Below are 17218 nucleotides of genomic sequence, written 5' to 3' on the forward strand. Positions count from 1 at the left end.
ATGCACATTGGATCGAGCCTTCGTCTTCTTCTTAGTAGCTGCCTCCTCTATCGCCTCCTCCGCCTCTAGTCGTGCCCACCTAGCATCTTCATCCTCTTCCTCCTCCTCGGGGTCGTCCTGCGCCTCCGGGCCATCAGTGATGGCGTCATTCGGTGGGGAGCTTGAGCTGCCCGGAGTTCTCTCCCTTTCCCACCAATGTCTCCACCAGGTGACTTGCCTTCGCTGTCAAAGTCGGATGGACACGAAAGGTCACTCATGGCGCGGGCTGGTCGTCGGTTGGGAATGGCGGCAACCAGTGGGAGATAATTGCAGGGACGGGCATCGTGCACTCCGTATGATTTTTATATCGCCCCCCCCCCCCCCCCCCCCCCGCGGCCGTGACGCGTCCGTGGAGATTCAGTTCGACCCGGATTACTTGTTGAGCCGCGCGGCCCGCGCCGGCACCAACACAAAATTGGGGGAAGGCTAGCTGGACGCGATTTTTAGTACTGACACCCCAGTAGCCCTTTAGGCCGAGTGGAGATGCTCTAAGAAGCTTTTATGATGTTTGTGGCAAAGCGGGAGGAAACACATAAAACAAATGACGAAGACTTCACAATCTGACAATAGTACTTGCAAGTTTAACAGCATCGCATCAGCTACAAGAGAGTTGAATAACTCAGCGCTCTTAGAGCATCTCCAGCCGCGTCCCCCAAACCGTCCCCAAAACCGCGCCGGATTGAGCGTTTGGGGGACGTGTTTTGTTCGTGCCGCGTTTGGGGGACGTCGCTCCCCAGCCGCGTCCCCCAAACGCCGCCCCCAAACATTTAAAATAATTTTTTTAGCACATAAACCATTTATATCAAATGTAGCATATGAAAAAAAATGTTTTCGAGGATTGTTTTCAAATTAAATTACAACAAACAATAAAACAAGTAATCAAATATAATAAAAAGGGCTAGATGATACATCAAGGTGCCACGGTATTTCCTTTGATCCTCCACAAATGCTCAACGAGATCAGCTTGAAGTTGCTCATGCACATTGCTGTCACGGATCTCTGCGTGCATGGCGAGAAAATCAGCAAAATCTGCAGGCAACTCATGATCAACCTCCGCGAGAGGGCCTTGACACTCATAGGGACCAACATGTGACCTAACATGATTCTTGCGGTCATCCTCGATGATCATGTTGTGCATGATCACACAAGCCTGCATCACCTCCCACATTTGGTCGTGAGACCAGCTTAGAGCAGGGTACCGGACAATGGCAAATTGTGCTTGAAGCACACCAAATGCCCGCTCGACATCCTTCCTGCAAGCCTCCTGTCGTGTAGCAAAGTGAGAATTCTTCAGACCTGATGGATTCGAGATTGTTTTGACAAAAGTGGCCCATTTTGGATATATACCATCGGCTAGATAATAGCCTTTGGTATATTGGTGGCCATTGATCTCATAGTTGCATGGTGGAGCATGCCCTTCCACTAGTCTGCTGAACACCGGAGACCGCTGCAACACGTTGATGTCATTGTGTGATCCCGCCATGCCAAAGAAAGAATGCCAAATCCACAGGTCATAATCTGCCACAGCTTCAAGCACCACACGGCAATATCCATGACGCCCTTTGTATATACCTTGCCAAGCAAACGGGCAGTTCTTCCATGCCAGATGCATGCAATCGATGCTTCCAAGCATTCCAGGAAATCCTCTGGCAGCATTTTGTGCCATGATCCTTGCAGTCTCTTCCTCAGTTGGCCCTCTCAAGTAGTATTTGCCAAACTTTCCCACCACAGCTCGGCAAAACTTGTACATGCACTCAATGGCAGTAGACTCACTCATGCGAAGGTAGTCGTCCTGTGTATCGGCAGGTGCTCCGTATGCAAGCATCCTCATGGCGGCGGTGCACTTCGAATGGATGAGAACCCGAGAACGCCTACGGCGTCGACCTTGAGCTTGAAGTAGGGGTCGAACTCTCGAACGCCGTGGAGGATATTCATGAACAGGCCCTTGCTCATCTGTACCGGCGCCGAAAATTGTCGGCATGTGTTGCCCCGTCGGCGAAGTAGTCGTTCTGCGGCATGGCATGCCCCTCCATCCTCTCGCCGGCTTCGACTTCCTTCTTCCCGGCCTTGATCCTCCGCGGCGCGGCCTCTTCCTCTTCTCCGCCTCAGCGTCAAGCATGCCCTGGAGGGACGCGATGATCAGCAAATGCTCCCGCAGGTCATCGTCGAACGCTTGCTCGTCCTCCAGCAGCAGGGCAACCATCTCATCGTCGCTGTCCATGGCTAAAGCAAAATCAATGGTTAAAATTGCACCGAGGCAGACGACGCAACAAACAGCGACCAATCGCGCCTACCTGGCAAGTCGTCGAGCACCTTCTGTGCGCGGAGGTGGGGCGGATTTGACGGCGCGTTCTGGGAGGCGCTGGCGACGCGGCGGCGGCGGCACGACCGGCGGGAGCCCTGGCGACAACGGTGCTGACTCGCAGCACAGATCAGACGCCCAAACGGCCGGGAAATCCAGCGGCGGCGGTGGGGTGGGAGGCGCGGGAAGGAAGGAGCGACGAGAAAAGAGACGCGAACCAACGGTTTATGCAAATAGTCGCCGACATGTGGGAGCCCGCCTCGCTTTTCGTTGTGTCCGGCGTCCCCGGAGCGTCCCCTGTGGGACGGGGACGGGCTCGGGGCGCTGGACACCGTATAGGGGCGCGCCGGACAAAAAAGGGCTTTGGGGGACGCGGCTGGAACGCTTTTTCTGTCCGGCGCGCCCCAAATCCCTTTGGGGGACGGTTTGGGGGACGCGACTGGAGATGCTCTTACACCCCAAAGCAAACCAGGAAACCTGGGCTGCCGCCGTGCTTCCGGTGTCGTCGCCGAAGGGCTCTCGGTGCCGACGCACTCGCCATGACGGCCCAACACAGAAACTGCATCGCGCCTCTCCTCCTCCACGTTGGTCTCGCGCTCGTCTTCTGCCCGGCTGCCATGGAGCCCGCAGGACGCGAGCCGCTCAACCGCGCCGCGGCTCCTCGCAGCGGCGAGAGTGACCTTGCTCGCCTGGGCGCGGGTGCGGCACCATCCCGGCGAACGTTCTCCAGCGCGGCGGCGAACGGGTCCAGGCCCTTCTGCGTCCGCCTGCTCGCGAACGGGCTCCACGACGGCACCCTGCCCAGCTGCGTGGTCGGCGACGTGGCGGCCGACGACGCGGCGGGACGCTGCAGGCGCGGGGGCAGCTTCAGAGGGATGAGCACGCCGCCACGGAACATCTCGTCGGCAAACGCGGCCGACACGTCGCTGGCGCACGCGCGCGGCGCGGCGCAGTCGTTGTCGTCGAAGTTCTTGGCCAGCGCGGCGAACTCGAAGCCGCCACCGTCCTCGTCTTGGTGGGGATCTCCATGATGGTCTGGAAAGTTAGAGGCGCCGTATAGCATGTAGAGCGGCGCGCTGTGCGGGAACGGCATGGGCGAAGCCGCGAGGTCTTGCATGAGCAAAGCTTAGCTAGCTATAGGACGGCGACACTTGCAGAATAGCGCCGGATGCAGTTGGATGAATCATGGAAATATGGAATGGAATTGATGGATGGATAGTCCTATATAGTCCATAGAGCGGCTTGTAAATGGAAGGAATGAAATGGCCTCGTTTCCTGCACAAAGATGTGGTTTTGACTTTTGACCAGAATTGTTTACGTTTACGTCGCGACGGCCGAATGATAGCAGTAGACAGGGATTGCGGAAATCATGCGGGCGTCGCAGGGAATGTACGTACTGCAGTTCGTCTGAACTACTCAACTTGTTGCCCTGGTAAGCTTTACTCGGTGCAATTCATAAATCATAAGTCTTGGCCGCAATAAAATTTGCCACTTCTTCACTCATCAGAATTCAGAAACCCCACCAAATTTCCACGCGAGAAGGGTTGAAGAGGATGTAAGCATTTGTCCGCAGCCCAAGAAACGTGGCTCAAAACCTGGAAAGGGTGATGTATTTTATTGGGGATTTTGGATACTGCGGCAGCCATCATCTTCAGATAACGTGGGTGCGTTCTCTGTGACGTTAAGACTAGCCACAATAGGAGTATCATAAGTAGTATCATGCATGCCATGTTGGCAAAAATCTGATGTGGCACACCAATTAATGAGGTGAGAGATGAGAGTGGTATCATAATATGATACCGTATCATAGCACGTAAAACTAGAAAACTTAATGACAAACACATCATGTACACACATTTGCATTGAGATTCTACAAAACATTAAATATGATGATACTATGATACTATCTTATGATACTATGCATTGTGGGGTTAGTATCATAAACTAGTATCATGTGCATGATACTAGTGTATGATACTTCCCATTGTGACTAGTCTAATAGCGAGAGAATAGACCCAATGCCATGATCTTGGAACCTCAGCCATGTGCCATCCTTAAATTTAAAATCCTGAACAGAAAGTTCGATGGGCGAAGTTTCGATGGAAGTTGATGTTGATGGAGAAGCTGTAAATCTCATCCGGTACGTACAACTGTGCCTGCAAACGTGACCAGGTTCCGGCGTTCCGCAGCAACCGGTGTTGCACACTCGGCAGCACTACCAAGTTGTCGCCAAGTCCCCTCATGCATTAGCTCGACAGATGACAGTTTCGGTGGTGCAACCGTGGTGGATTCAGCCCCCTAATAATCTTGCAAAGATCAATGTCGAAGCGGCGGTATCGCGAGCGGACAACAGAGGCGCAGCTGCAGCAATATGCCGTGATAGCAATGGCATTTATCTAGGAGCATCTGCAGTGGGTTTTGAGGGTTTGTCTGACCGGCCTGCCTGGATTCTCTGGCATGCAGGGAAGCACTGACGTTAGCTGGTGATCTCGTGCTTCCGAAAATTCAGATCACCTCTGAGTATATCTGATATCAGGGAGGGGAGCAGAGAAGTATGGTGCTATTGCCATGGGGACTAAACCACGAATAGAGCACTTTCAGATGTGCTCGTTTCAAAAAGATACTATTATAACAAGACAACAATGGAAGTATAATTCCTATTTCAACTCTTTTCAAATCCAGTACATGGCAATCATCTACGTGCATTGACGGTATTACAGGTTCAATGAGCATCTAGCTACAGACTTCGAGTGGTAGTTATTATATTTCATCAAAACTCTCAATTTTTCATGTCTTTTCGTCATCAGTTGCTTGAGTTTACCATGCATTGCTCCCACATGCTTCAGTCATCATCATCTAGTCATCATCATCTGTATTTACCAGAAAATCAGAAGTTAGTACATCCATGTCAAACAAATGTGCCATATCAAACGCAATTATTGGAAAAAATCTGTATGAACTGAGTAATATATTCATGAATAGAGTAATATTCTTAGCAGAAGCTTATCAGCGATTGCAAACTTAATAGCTTTCACAAGCTGCGTAGAAAAGGAAGCAAAAGAACTTCTACATTTGTTTTGAATTCAGGAACTTCGAATATGCTTCCAGAAAACAGAGGAAAAATTCAAATTATAGTTAAGCTTCAGCATCCATGGAGGATATCATATCCATATCATATGCACGGGCAAGCAGGATATGCAATTCTACACTGGATCTTCACAGTAGCCATACGCCTATGATAATTCAGTGTATAAACCAACATAATAATCATATGATCTCCCCCAACAGGTCCGCTTCAGAAACAAAAGAAAAGATCTCTTCTGTGCGAACTACAGCAACCAAAAGCATGGCAACAGAGCATCAAAGTGCACGCAGACACCGAGAAGACCAAATTAAATCAACAATCTAGCCAGCTCAGAGAGAGTCCTAACCATGCCAAGTCTAGAAAAGTTCTTGAAGTACAGATACCCAATGTATATGTAGTACAAAATCTATATACTAGCAAATCAAGGCTGCATGGAAAATTGCAAATAGTGACACCAGCTCACATATCTATACACCATTGTCAAATATGACAGAACAAACAACACTTTCCAATAGTGATCTCAAAGAGATTTTATGACAAAGATGGTTGGAATTAAATTAGATTATTGATCAATGATTGAATTATGATCTTGGATGGAAACAGATTAAAGCAAGAACAATACAGACATTGGAAATACCTTTAAGCATGAAGTGAACCCATGCTACGCCGCAGGTTATTATGTAAGCCATGCTACGCGCCTCAGTAATTAACCTGCGGCGTTTAACAGCGAGTGAATAGAACCTTTTCCATGATCAAAAATCGTAAAGATCATCAACCGAAAGTCAGCTAAGGTTTATTACTCAAAAAAGAAGTCAGCTAAGGTTAGATGGAAGTTAATGTTGATCAAGAAGCTATAAATCTCATCCGGTACTAATGTTCAATTGTCCCTGCAAACATGACCAGGATCCCAGCGACCAGTGTTGCAGACTCAATAGTACTACTAAGTAAGACAATTCAATGGAAGAAGACAGGGCAGATAATTTTGAGCTTGAAAGAATAAGCACCCAATTTCGTGTTCCTCTTTCTGCAGACTGCAGTAAGAAGGTTACTGGCCCTAGCGCACCCCAAAGAGAAGTTATTAGCCAGGACAACTTCTGCATGAACGGAAAACTTGAGCAATGCATGTCATGCCATAAGATATTCTTCAGAAACTTTTGAATGAACGCAATTGTTTGAGAACTGAATGTAATGGCGGAACTGCAAAAAAGAGCTGGCGAGAGGGGCCGAGTGTGCGCGCGAACCCAAGGTTCTCCCCTTTATTTATAATAAGGGAGAAAGCCCAAAGGCAAGGCGCGCTATACTAGTACACGGGCTCGCCGCCGGTGACCCGGCGGCCATGCCACCCCATAGCGGGGCGGCAGCCGCTAACCGCGTCTCCCTGGGCTCAAGCGCAACAACACAGCGACCCGAGCTCGACCCCACAACCGCGGTTGGATTACCGGCGGCGCGCCACTCACGGGCCGAGCCTTACCCGCGCCAACTCTACCCTCCGTTCACGGAGCCGGCGAGGCTCCGTGTAGCTGGAGTTACAGGCCTGCGCCACACAGACCCGGCGAGAGATCCCGCGAATGGGGCGCTTTTATAGCGCGCGGATTCCGTCCGGAATGGCGAGGTGGGACTAATTACACTCGCTAATGCGTACTAAGACGAAGGATTAGCTGCCTTGGAAGAATGCCCCGTCGTCGAGCCCGTCCGCCTGCGGCAACCGACGGCAGCGCGCCTGATCGAACGGCATGACCGCTGCAGCGACAGCCAGAAAACGCAACCGCTGCTCAGAAATCGCCCAGAAGCTGCCTCGACCCTTCCGCCGCCGGCAGATCTGCCGACCGGAGGCATGGAAGATATAAATAGAGGATTGCCATCGGATTTGTGGATTTCAGATGTGCTCTGTTTTGATTCTCGATAAGCCTCAGGTACGGGACGATGAGTACTAAACCAATTTTACGTTTCGGAACGAGCAAAGCGTACTACTGGGCTAGCGTTTGGCTACGCTCCTAGATAACCTATCGTAATTCTCAAAAAAAAAGATAACCTATCGTATATTCCAGCCTAATATCCGGATCCGGAACGCCGTTTCAAGAAGGCGGTAATCTTCAACCCCCGACGTAAAGAGATCGTTTGTGACCTCTTCATCAAAAAAATGTGCATGCATTGGGGCCCAATGGACTGCGTAGTTTCTAAGCGTCCGCGAAAACGTAAACGTGAACTAAATATACTTCTCAGCAGACTCTACATACTCGCGCCGAATGTTCTCGTATTCTAACCCGGCCTCACACATTAGGGATATCGAAATCGACTGCGCGGATTTGCTTCCTCCTCCCCTTCTTTGCTGCCCGTGAGCGACACCGCCACCTCAGCCCCCACCCCATCGTACCGCCGTAGTACCCGACATCTGTTCGGGCCTCGCCGCGCCGGAGAATAGGATTGGAGCCGAGGTAGATTCTTGACCGCATTCGTTGCATCTTTGGGGGCTAAATATTTGTCGGTTGAGCCACCCAGCCTCGCCGCCCAAGACTTGTTCGATCAATTGCGCCGGTAGATTTCGTAATTCATTTTTGGGTGCTATTGTGGGCAACCATTGATCCGCATTTACTGCCCACGAAGATGAACATGTGAAAGTCGCTCAACAAGTTACGCAGTGAGGTCTTGGACGTGTTTTTTTTTCACGCGCACCCCCATGCGGCTATTAGGGGTCTTTGGGGACCCCGAGTGGAGATGCCCCCAAAGCGGCCCTCAAAACGTGCCCCAAATGCGGCACGAGGCGACGGTATCCCCTAAAACCACCCCAAGCATAAATTCAAACAGTTGACATTCAAAAGCAATTGTTCCCGCCGAAGTTGTCGCGATTAAAGTAGCCGCAATCAAAGTACTCTATGCGATCCGAATTGAACATAACTAGAAGAAGCAGTTCAGCGATGATGACGACACATCATGAGTCAACGTTGGCCCATCGAGCACGATGACCTCGTCGTGCTTTGCCTGGTCTGGCTGCTCCATCGATGATGCCGATGCAGTTGCCAAAGCCGGTTTCGTCGCAGGTGTGCTCGCCGTTGCCGACGCAGGTGTAATGGTCGACGCTATCGCGGACGCACCTGCTAGTGCCGCCGCCGCCTCCGAAGGTGGGGTTGCTGATGCTGCTTCGGCCGCCGGAATTTTGGCGTTGATCTCGTCGAGGATCATGACTTTGTAGTAGTTCCGCCAGCATCCAGGGATCCAGTCCAAATATCGACGTGGTCAACAGGGAGAAGTTCTCTTTGCATTTCTTGAGTTACATCTTCTCTTTTTGCCTCTTGAGCGGCATCACCCACCTTTTGTTGTACTTTTTGTCGCGGATGAGCTGGATCGAGGAGAACTCGACGAGGTACTTGTTGATCGATGACTGCATATTCTCGGTCGCCGCTGCATCCATCAAGGATGCCTTGGAAGCCTTGTTGCTGATAGGACGCCATGCTGATGTTGCGAGCGGCGCATACAGATCAATGGTGCCATCTTTCCCCTTCGACAAGGCAATACACGTCAACTGCCACTTCTCGTAGTGTTTCAGCTTGCTATAGCAATTCAGAACACGAAAGGCCTAAACCCTTTTGAATTCTTCCGGTTCAACCACGTGGCGTGGTTCAACTAATCAAAGGAAGTGCAAAAGACTATCATATATCAGATCGTGATTGAAAGAGACGCGATAAAGTGGTAGTAGAAAGAGGCATACCACGTCGATGGCATTTGTGCCGCTATCCCCTCTTGTCCCGAGCTCGTAATGGAATCAATGGAACATGTTCACCGACCCCCGGATGATGGCCCAGTGCGTCGACGTTGCCTTTTGGCTCCTCTTCATTGGCATCGTGTGGTAATCATTATCGGGGAACTTGCGCTCGTCGAACTCTGTCTTGATCCTCGCCCAATACTTTCCGTCCCTTTCATTGGCCCTGATGACCGAATCGACGCTCACCGTCGCCCACGAGTCGCACATGTACTGATCTTCAGATCTTCCACTTGGGCCTCGTGAGCTCGAGGCTGCTGGGCGCAGAGTTGATGAAGGAGAATTTATGCGCAACGTTGAGTGGAACCCCAAGAGGAAGGTATAATGAGCACAGCAGGAAGTTTTCCCTCAGTAAGAAACCAAGGTTTATCGACCAGTAGGAAAAAAATGTTCTCTCCCGAGGTGTTGCGAACCAACTCGTGGCAGGGCGCACTGCCGGCGTCAGCAACAACGTGGAGACCTGCACACAAACAACCAAGTACTTTGTCCCCAACTTTCAGCGAGGTTGTCAAGTTCACTGGTTTTCCTGAAAACAAAGGATTAAACGAACCGTGTGGAAAAAGAATTGTTTGCAGAGAAAAGAACAGGAAAATGTTGTAGAAGATTGCAATTAAAAGAAGAAGTACCGGGGTCCACAGTTCACTAGAGGCGCCTCCCCAATAAAATAAATATGCTGGGTAAACAAATTACAGATGGGCAATTGACAAACAGAGATTCTACGCTAATGGTTGGTGCAGAATACATGCTATGAAAGTATGCGGGCATTACAACAATATACATAGACCGTAATCCAACTGCATCTATGACTAATAATCCACCTTCAGGATTGCATCCGCGACACCCTCCAGCATTAAGTTGCAAGCAACAGATTATCGCTTTAAGCAATGTGTGTAAAGTAAACGATAAACTTGCCCTTGAATAGAACACCGATGTTTTCTCCCTAGTAGCAACAACACATCTACAACTGTAGAGAATAAGGTCACTTCCCATGGTTAAATAGAGGCATGAACCCACTATCGAGCATAAATACTCCCTCCTGGAGTCGCTAGCATCTACTTGGCCAGAGCATCTACTAGAAACAGAGAGTATGCAAGATCATAATAACATAATACATAATCTGAACCAAAGCAATCTCTCTATAAATCGGATCCACATCAAACCAACATGTAGCAATTACAAATATATGATCTTGATCATGTTAGGCAGCTCACAAGATCTATACATGAAGCACAACAAGGAGAGGACCGCCATCTAGCTACTGCTATGGACCCATGGTCCCGTGGAGAACTACTCACGCATCACCTCGGATGAAGACATGGCGATGTAGAGGCCTCCGGCGGTGATTTCCCTCTCCGACAGGGTGCCGGGATGGACTGCAGAACCCTCCCGAACTAGGGTTTCGGTTGACGGAGGCGTCGGAAATTTTAGTGGATGGAGGCTCCCGTCCCTGGATTTTTCCCGATACAAGGAATAAATAGGCGGAAGGGCGGAGCAAACGAGGCGGCGAGACGCCAGTACACGGGCCAGGCGCGGCCAAGGGTGGGGCCACGCCTGCCCTATGTACTGCCACGTGGCAGCTCTCCTGCGCGTGCCTTTCTGGCTCCGTCTTCGTCCTGGAAAAATAAGACTCTGGGCTTTTGTTTCGTCTAATTCGGAGAAATTTTCTTGTACAACTTTTCTGAAACACAAAAACAGTAGAAAACAGGAACTGGCACTGCGGCACTGCGTTAATAGGTTAGTCCCAGAAAATGCTAAAAAGTGTGGAAAAGTGCACATAAAACATATAAGAATTGTAACAGAACAAGCATGGAGCATCAAAAATTATAGATACGTTTGGGACGTATCAACATCCCCAAGCTTAACTCCTGCTCATCCTCGAGTATGTAAGTGATAACAAACAAATAATTTTTGAGGTGACATGCTGTCACACTACTTTGATCAATCTAAGTGTAAAAGCAAACATAGCTGGAATCATAGAATCCTAACATAAGCATGATAGATATAATCAAACAATGAAACTTAATAACCATACTAAAACATGAATAGTAATCAAACAAAAGAAAATGTATAACATGCATGGAAAGCAAAGTGATTGTCAAGAGCATAGCATAGATACATAATAAAGTGGTACTCAGCTTGTCCCATAAGTGGAAGCAAAACATAAATGCTTGGATACCTTTAAAAGATTATAAGGATGACTAGAAACAAAAAGTTTGAACAAGCAATACCATAATTATGAATCAATCAATAAAATCTTGGGACCATGCACATAAAACTAAGAATGACAACTATGTTCTTATAAGTGGTGCATAAACTAGAAGATGGAGACTCAACATAAGAGCAAAAGAAGGTCTCTCTTTGAGAGGCAAGTAAGATCACTCATATGCTAGAGCTTTTTATTGAAACAACAAGAGTATAGAATGCACTTTTGAGAGGTGGTTGTTCATGTCAACGAGTAGTAAAAAAAACTATTGTCATCTTCCATACTAAGCAAGTTTGAGAGCGGTTCCGAAATATTTGGGCGAAGCCTCTTTTCATTTATACTACTTATAAAATTGTGACACTCCTCCCAACCTTTGCTTACACATACCATGACTAACCGAATCCTCGGGTGCCGACCAAGCAATCACAAACCATGGAGGAATGCCTTTTTTTATAATTTTCCTGTTTTCTTCCCCTATTGGAAGTTGTGGTCAAACCAGCTCTTCTTTTTTATATATATAATTTTTTATGTGACAAGCAAGATGAAGCTCGCGAGTCTTTGAGTTACTTAACTAGTATGGAAGACGACAACCGCAATTTTAATTTACTTCCTCATGAGCTAACAATGTCACAAAACGAGGAACCGTTTGAATATTTTAAAGGTAGCACACGAGCAAACTACTAGGGAATGGAAATGAAATACCGTAGATATGGTGGACACTTTGGCATATTTGGTTTTTGGTGGTTGGATGCATGAATAAAATACTCATACAAATGGAGGCTAGAAAAAGACCGGGTGCGACCAACTAAGAGAGCATAATGACCATAATCATGCACAGCGACAATATATATTAATCAAAGCATAAAGTGATACACAAGTTGCAAATTAATGATCATAGAGGCAAGAATTGACTGGAATGTAGTCATAACATGTTGCAAAACATGTGCCAAGTCGACCCAAATAAAAACATTCGCAGGAGAATATATACCACAATATTATGCTTTTCTATTGTATGCTAAAAACAATGCATAAAACCTTCAATGGCACACTAAACACTCTCAGTATTTGAGACTAATCATAATGAAAACATAATTAACAAGCTCATCATGAGAATAACATCTAGCAAGATATGCAAAAACAACTATGCCACAGTCTAAAAATGATTCCATTTGCATCACGTACACATAAAACTTTTTTCATGCTTCCAACGCCAACCAAATGAAACCAAACAACTCTCATATATGAAAAACAAGTAAATGTCCAGAGAGCTATTGAAACTCAAATAAATGTAAAAGTGGAGCGTGTCTCTCTCCAACGTAAAATGCATAACAGTGGAGCGTGTCTCACTCCAAAATAAACATGCAAAACAGCGGAGCGTGTCTCACTCCAAAGTAAATATGCAAAGCGGTGGAGCGTGTCTCACTAAAAAGTAAACATGAATGAAGGGATCCAACTTTATTGAAAGTAAACACACAACAAAAAGTAAAGACGCTCAAATGATAACACATATCACATGAAGGAATTAAAATATAGCGTGTTGAAAAATGACCTGCTGCTTTTTGTTGATGAAGAGGGGATGCCTTGGGCATCCCCAAGCTTTGACGCTTGTACTTCTTGGATATTTCTTGGGGGGTCCAGGGGACATACCCAAGCTTGAGATCTTATCCATGCTTCATCTTATTGTATCATTTTTCTCTCCCTACACTTGAAAACTTCCTTCACACAAAACTCAGCACAATTGATTAGCAACATTAGTGCAATAAAAATATATCAAACCAGCAAGGCTTCAGTAATGGCACAGATATGCTACTGTAACTACTTCTTCCCAAAGCTCTTTTTCACAAAAGAACTCAAAAAGACGAAGCATAAGACGCAAATGCAAAACATGGCAGAAATCTGTCAAAACAGACCAGCAGGCAGAGATCGAAATTAAAGAAATAGTTCTGTTGCTCAAATCGAAAAGTTCTAAACTAACGAAAGTTGTCTAACATACTGGGGCATAAGCACAAAAATTTGCAGCTCAAACAAACGTTCTGGAGATTTTTAAGAATTTGTTTTGTGACCAGCACATAATCTGTTTTAGAATTGCAAATACCCCAAACACTGCTTTCTTTCTATTAGAGGCTACCCTTGGCACAAAAATGAAATAAAAACGATAAGGAGAGATTATTACAGTAGCAATAACTTCCAAGACTCAACAAAGAAAAAATAACAGAAATAAAACATGGGTTGTCTCCCATAAGCGTTTTTCTTTAACGCCTTTGAGTTAGACGCAAAAAGGGTGCAAATCAAGTATTATCAAGAGGTAAAGCATCAAGATCAATTACTTCTTCCAAAACACTATTTGTATCATCAAGTACCTTAGACACCTCTGAAGATTCAACATGCAATTTACTCTTAGTTGCACTAAAAGTTTTATCAAATTTAAACATATCACGGGTTTTTGGTTTGGGTGCCTTAGGACATACATAATTTTTTTTTCTTTCCCAACAAAATCTCTCTCCTTTTTGAAACCAAGAGGAAAAAGTTGAACTCAAAGTTTCCATAGCTTCTTCAAGTTATCAATTCTAATAGTTCTATCATCATTTGCATTGCTACCCTCCAAAATAGCAATTTTTTTTATTGATTCCTCCTATCAACTCATTAGTATGGATAGCATCAAAAAGTAAATTGGGCAAACTTTTCTCTAAAGAATCCAGTCTTTTTACCACCTCTTCTAAAGTGATCTCAGTTTTAACAACATTAATGGGAGGACTTCCTACTAAACTTTCAATTAAAACATAGGCTTCCGAAGCGGGAGCACCTAGGAAATTACCACCAATAAGAGTATTTAGAACATACCTATTTCAAGTAGAAATACCAACATAGAAATTCCTAAGAAGAATCATAGAATATTTCTTAGTACATCTATGATGAGCATCACATAATCTATACCAAGCATCTTTCAAACTTTCACCCCCTTGTTGCTTAAAAGTACGAACCTCAACTTCGGGGACATTCATTTTGCAAAGTAAAGTAAACAACACAAATATAAACTATACTATTTTTTTGGATTTTCGATATGAAATGCAAACAAGATAAAAATAAAATATGCAAGCAAAACAATAACAAAGTAAAAGAGTTGAGAGTGAGAGACTCCCCTCACAGAAGAGATGCTTTTCTCCCCGGCAACGGCGCCAGAAAAAGTCTTGCTGGGCGCAGAGTTGATGAAGGAGAATTTATGTGCAACGTTGAGTGGAACCCCAAGAGGAAGGTATGATGAGCACAGCAGGAAGTTTTCCCTCAGTAAGAAACCAAGGTTTATCGACCAGTAGGAGAAAAACGTTCTCTCCCGAGGTGTTGCGAACTAACTCGTGGCAGGGCGCACTGCCGGCGTCAGCAGCAACATGGAGACCTACACACAAACAACCAAGTACTTTGTCCCCAACTTTCAGCGAGGTTGTCAAGCTCACTGATTTTGCTGAAAACAAAGGATTAAACGAACCGTGTGGAAGAAGAATTGTTTGCAGAGAACAGAACAGGAAAATGTTGTAGAAGATTGCAATTAAAAGAAGAAAGACCAGGGTCCACAGTTCACTAGAGGCGCCTCCCCAATAAAATAAATATGCTGGGTAAACAAATTATAGATGGGCAATTGACAAACAGAGATTCCACGCTAATGGTTGGTGCAGAATACATGCTATGAAAGTATGCGGGCATTACAACAATATACATAGACCGTAATCCAACTGCACCTATGACTAATAATCCACCTTCAGGATTGCATCCGCGACACCCTCCAGTATTAAGTTGCAAGCAACGGACTATCGCTTTAAGCAATGTGTGTAAAGTAAACGATGAAACTACCCTTGAATAGAACACCGCTGTTATCTCCCTAGTAGCAACAGCTCATCTACAACCGTAGAGAACAAGGTCATTTCCCATGGTTAAATAGAGGCATGAACCCACTATCGAGCATAAATACTCCCTCTTGGAGTCGCTGGCATCTACTTGGCCAGAGCATCTACTAGAAACGGAGAGCATACAAGATCATAATAACATAATACATAATCTCAACCAAAGCAATCTCTCTATAAATCGTGTCCACATCAAACCAACATGTAGCAATTACAAATAGATGATCTTGATCATGTTAGGCAACTCACAAGATCTATACATGAAGCACAACAAGGAGAGGACAGCCATCTAGCTACTGCTATGGATCCATGGTCCCGTGGAGAACTACTCACGCATCACCTCGGATGAAGACATGGCGATGTAGAGGCCTCCGGCGGTGATTTCCCTCTCTGGCAGGGTGCCGAGATGGACTGCAGAACCCTCCCGAACTAGGGTTTCGGTTGACGGCGGCGTCGGGACTTTTCGTGGATGGAGGCTCCCGTCCCTGGGGTTTTCCCAATACGAAGAATAAATAAGCAGAAGGGCGGAGCAAACGAGGCGACGAGGCGCCAGTACACGGGCCAGGCGCGACAAAGGGTGGGGCCGCGTCTGCCCTATGTACTGCCACGTGGCAGCTCTCCTGCGCGTGTCCTTCTGGCTCCGTCTTCGTCCCGGAAAAATAAGACTCTGGGCTTTTGTTTCGTCCAATTCTGAGAAACTTTCATGTACAACTTTTCTGAAACACAAAAACAGTAGAAAACAGGAACTGGCACTGCGGCACTGCGTTAATAGGTTAGTCCCAGAAAATGCTAAAAAATGTGGAAACGTGCACATAAAATATATAAGAATTGTAACAAAACAAGCATGGATCATCAAAAATTATAGATACGTTTGAGACGTATCAGAGGCCACCCTCGCCTTCTTCTTCTTCACGCCGGTAGCTGTAGGGGTTCGTAGCATAGAAAACAAAAAATTCCTACCGCAAGAACGAACAACAAGCCAGATCTGATCTAATAGATGGTAGCAACGATATGGGATCAACATACTCTCGAAGATCGCTAAACGTTAACGAGGTAAATCTCGTGGATGATGTAGTCGATCACTTGCCGCTGTCAGGAGCGAGTAGAAGATCCTGATGGTGCCGCAATCGGGCAGCACCTCCGCACTCGGTCAAACGTATGGTGTTGATGAAGATGTCCTTCTCCCCGTTCCAGCGGGCAGCGGAAGTAGTATATCCTCCTCGAAATCCTGGCAGCACAACGGCGTGGTGACGGTGGTGGTGGAGATCTCCTGTAGGGCTTCGCCGTAGCCGTGCGGGAGAGAGGTGGAGGAGGGTGTGGTGATAGGGTTTGGGAGAGAGGGAGGGGGCAGCCAAGGGCAACCTTGATGTGGTCGGCCAGCCACCCTCTCCTCCTCTTTATATAGGTGGAACACCCAAGGGTTCAAACCTACTCCTCCTAGGAGTCCTAGTGCAAACCTTCCATAAAATTACTTAGTCAAACCTAGTCAAAGGTGGACTTGGGGTGGGACTTTCCCCCTTCCTTGTGTGTTGGCCAGCCAAGGAGGTGGAGACCACCATGGACTTCACCTTCCCCCTATGTGGGTCGGCTAGGCTGGTGGACTCCACCTGCCACAGTGAAATATTTCGGACGATTCTAGAACCTTCCATAAATTCACCGAACTAACCCCAAACTTGGAATATGACTTCCCATATATGTATCTTATTCTCCGGACCATTCCGGAGCTCCTCGTGATGTCCTGGATCCTATCCGAGGCTCTGAACCATATTCGGTCTCCATTTCAAATTCCATGTCCACTTAAACAGTATTAAATCTTAAGTGTGTCATCCTACGGTTCGTGAACTATGCAGACATGATCGAGACACTTTTTCAATCAATAACCAATAGCAGGACCTAGAGATCCATAATGACTCCCACATATTCAACCATAATGACT

At 46.7% G+C, this 17218-nt stretch overlaps 1 long non-coding RNA gene across 1 annotated transcript; it reads right to left on the minus strand.

Moving 5' to 3' along the window:
- Positions 1 to 4967: 4967 nt before the first annotated feature.
- On the minus strand, positions 4968 to 7382 carry LOC127342569 (uncharacterized). The gene is made up of 2 exons (XR_007876735.1): positions 6064 to 7382; positions 4968 to 5211 (listed from the first exon to the last, which is right to left on the minus strand). It is a non-coding gene; the product is annotated as an uncharacterized lncRNA (long non-coding RNA).
- Positions 7383 to 17218: the final 9836 nt, after the last annotated feature.

The sequence above is a fragment of the Lolium perenne genome, chromosome 3 (genome assembly GCF_019359855.2).
Source record: "Lolium perenne isolate Kyuss_39 chromosome 3, Kyuss_2.0, whole genome shotgun sequence".
NCBI lineage: Eukaryota > Viridiplantae > Streptophyta > Magnoliopsida > Poales > Poaceae > Lolium > Lolium perenne.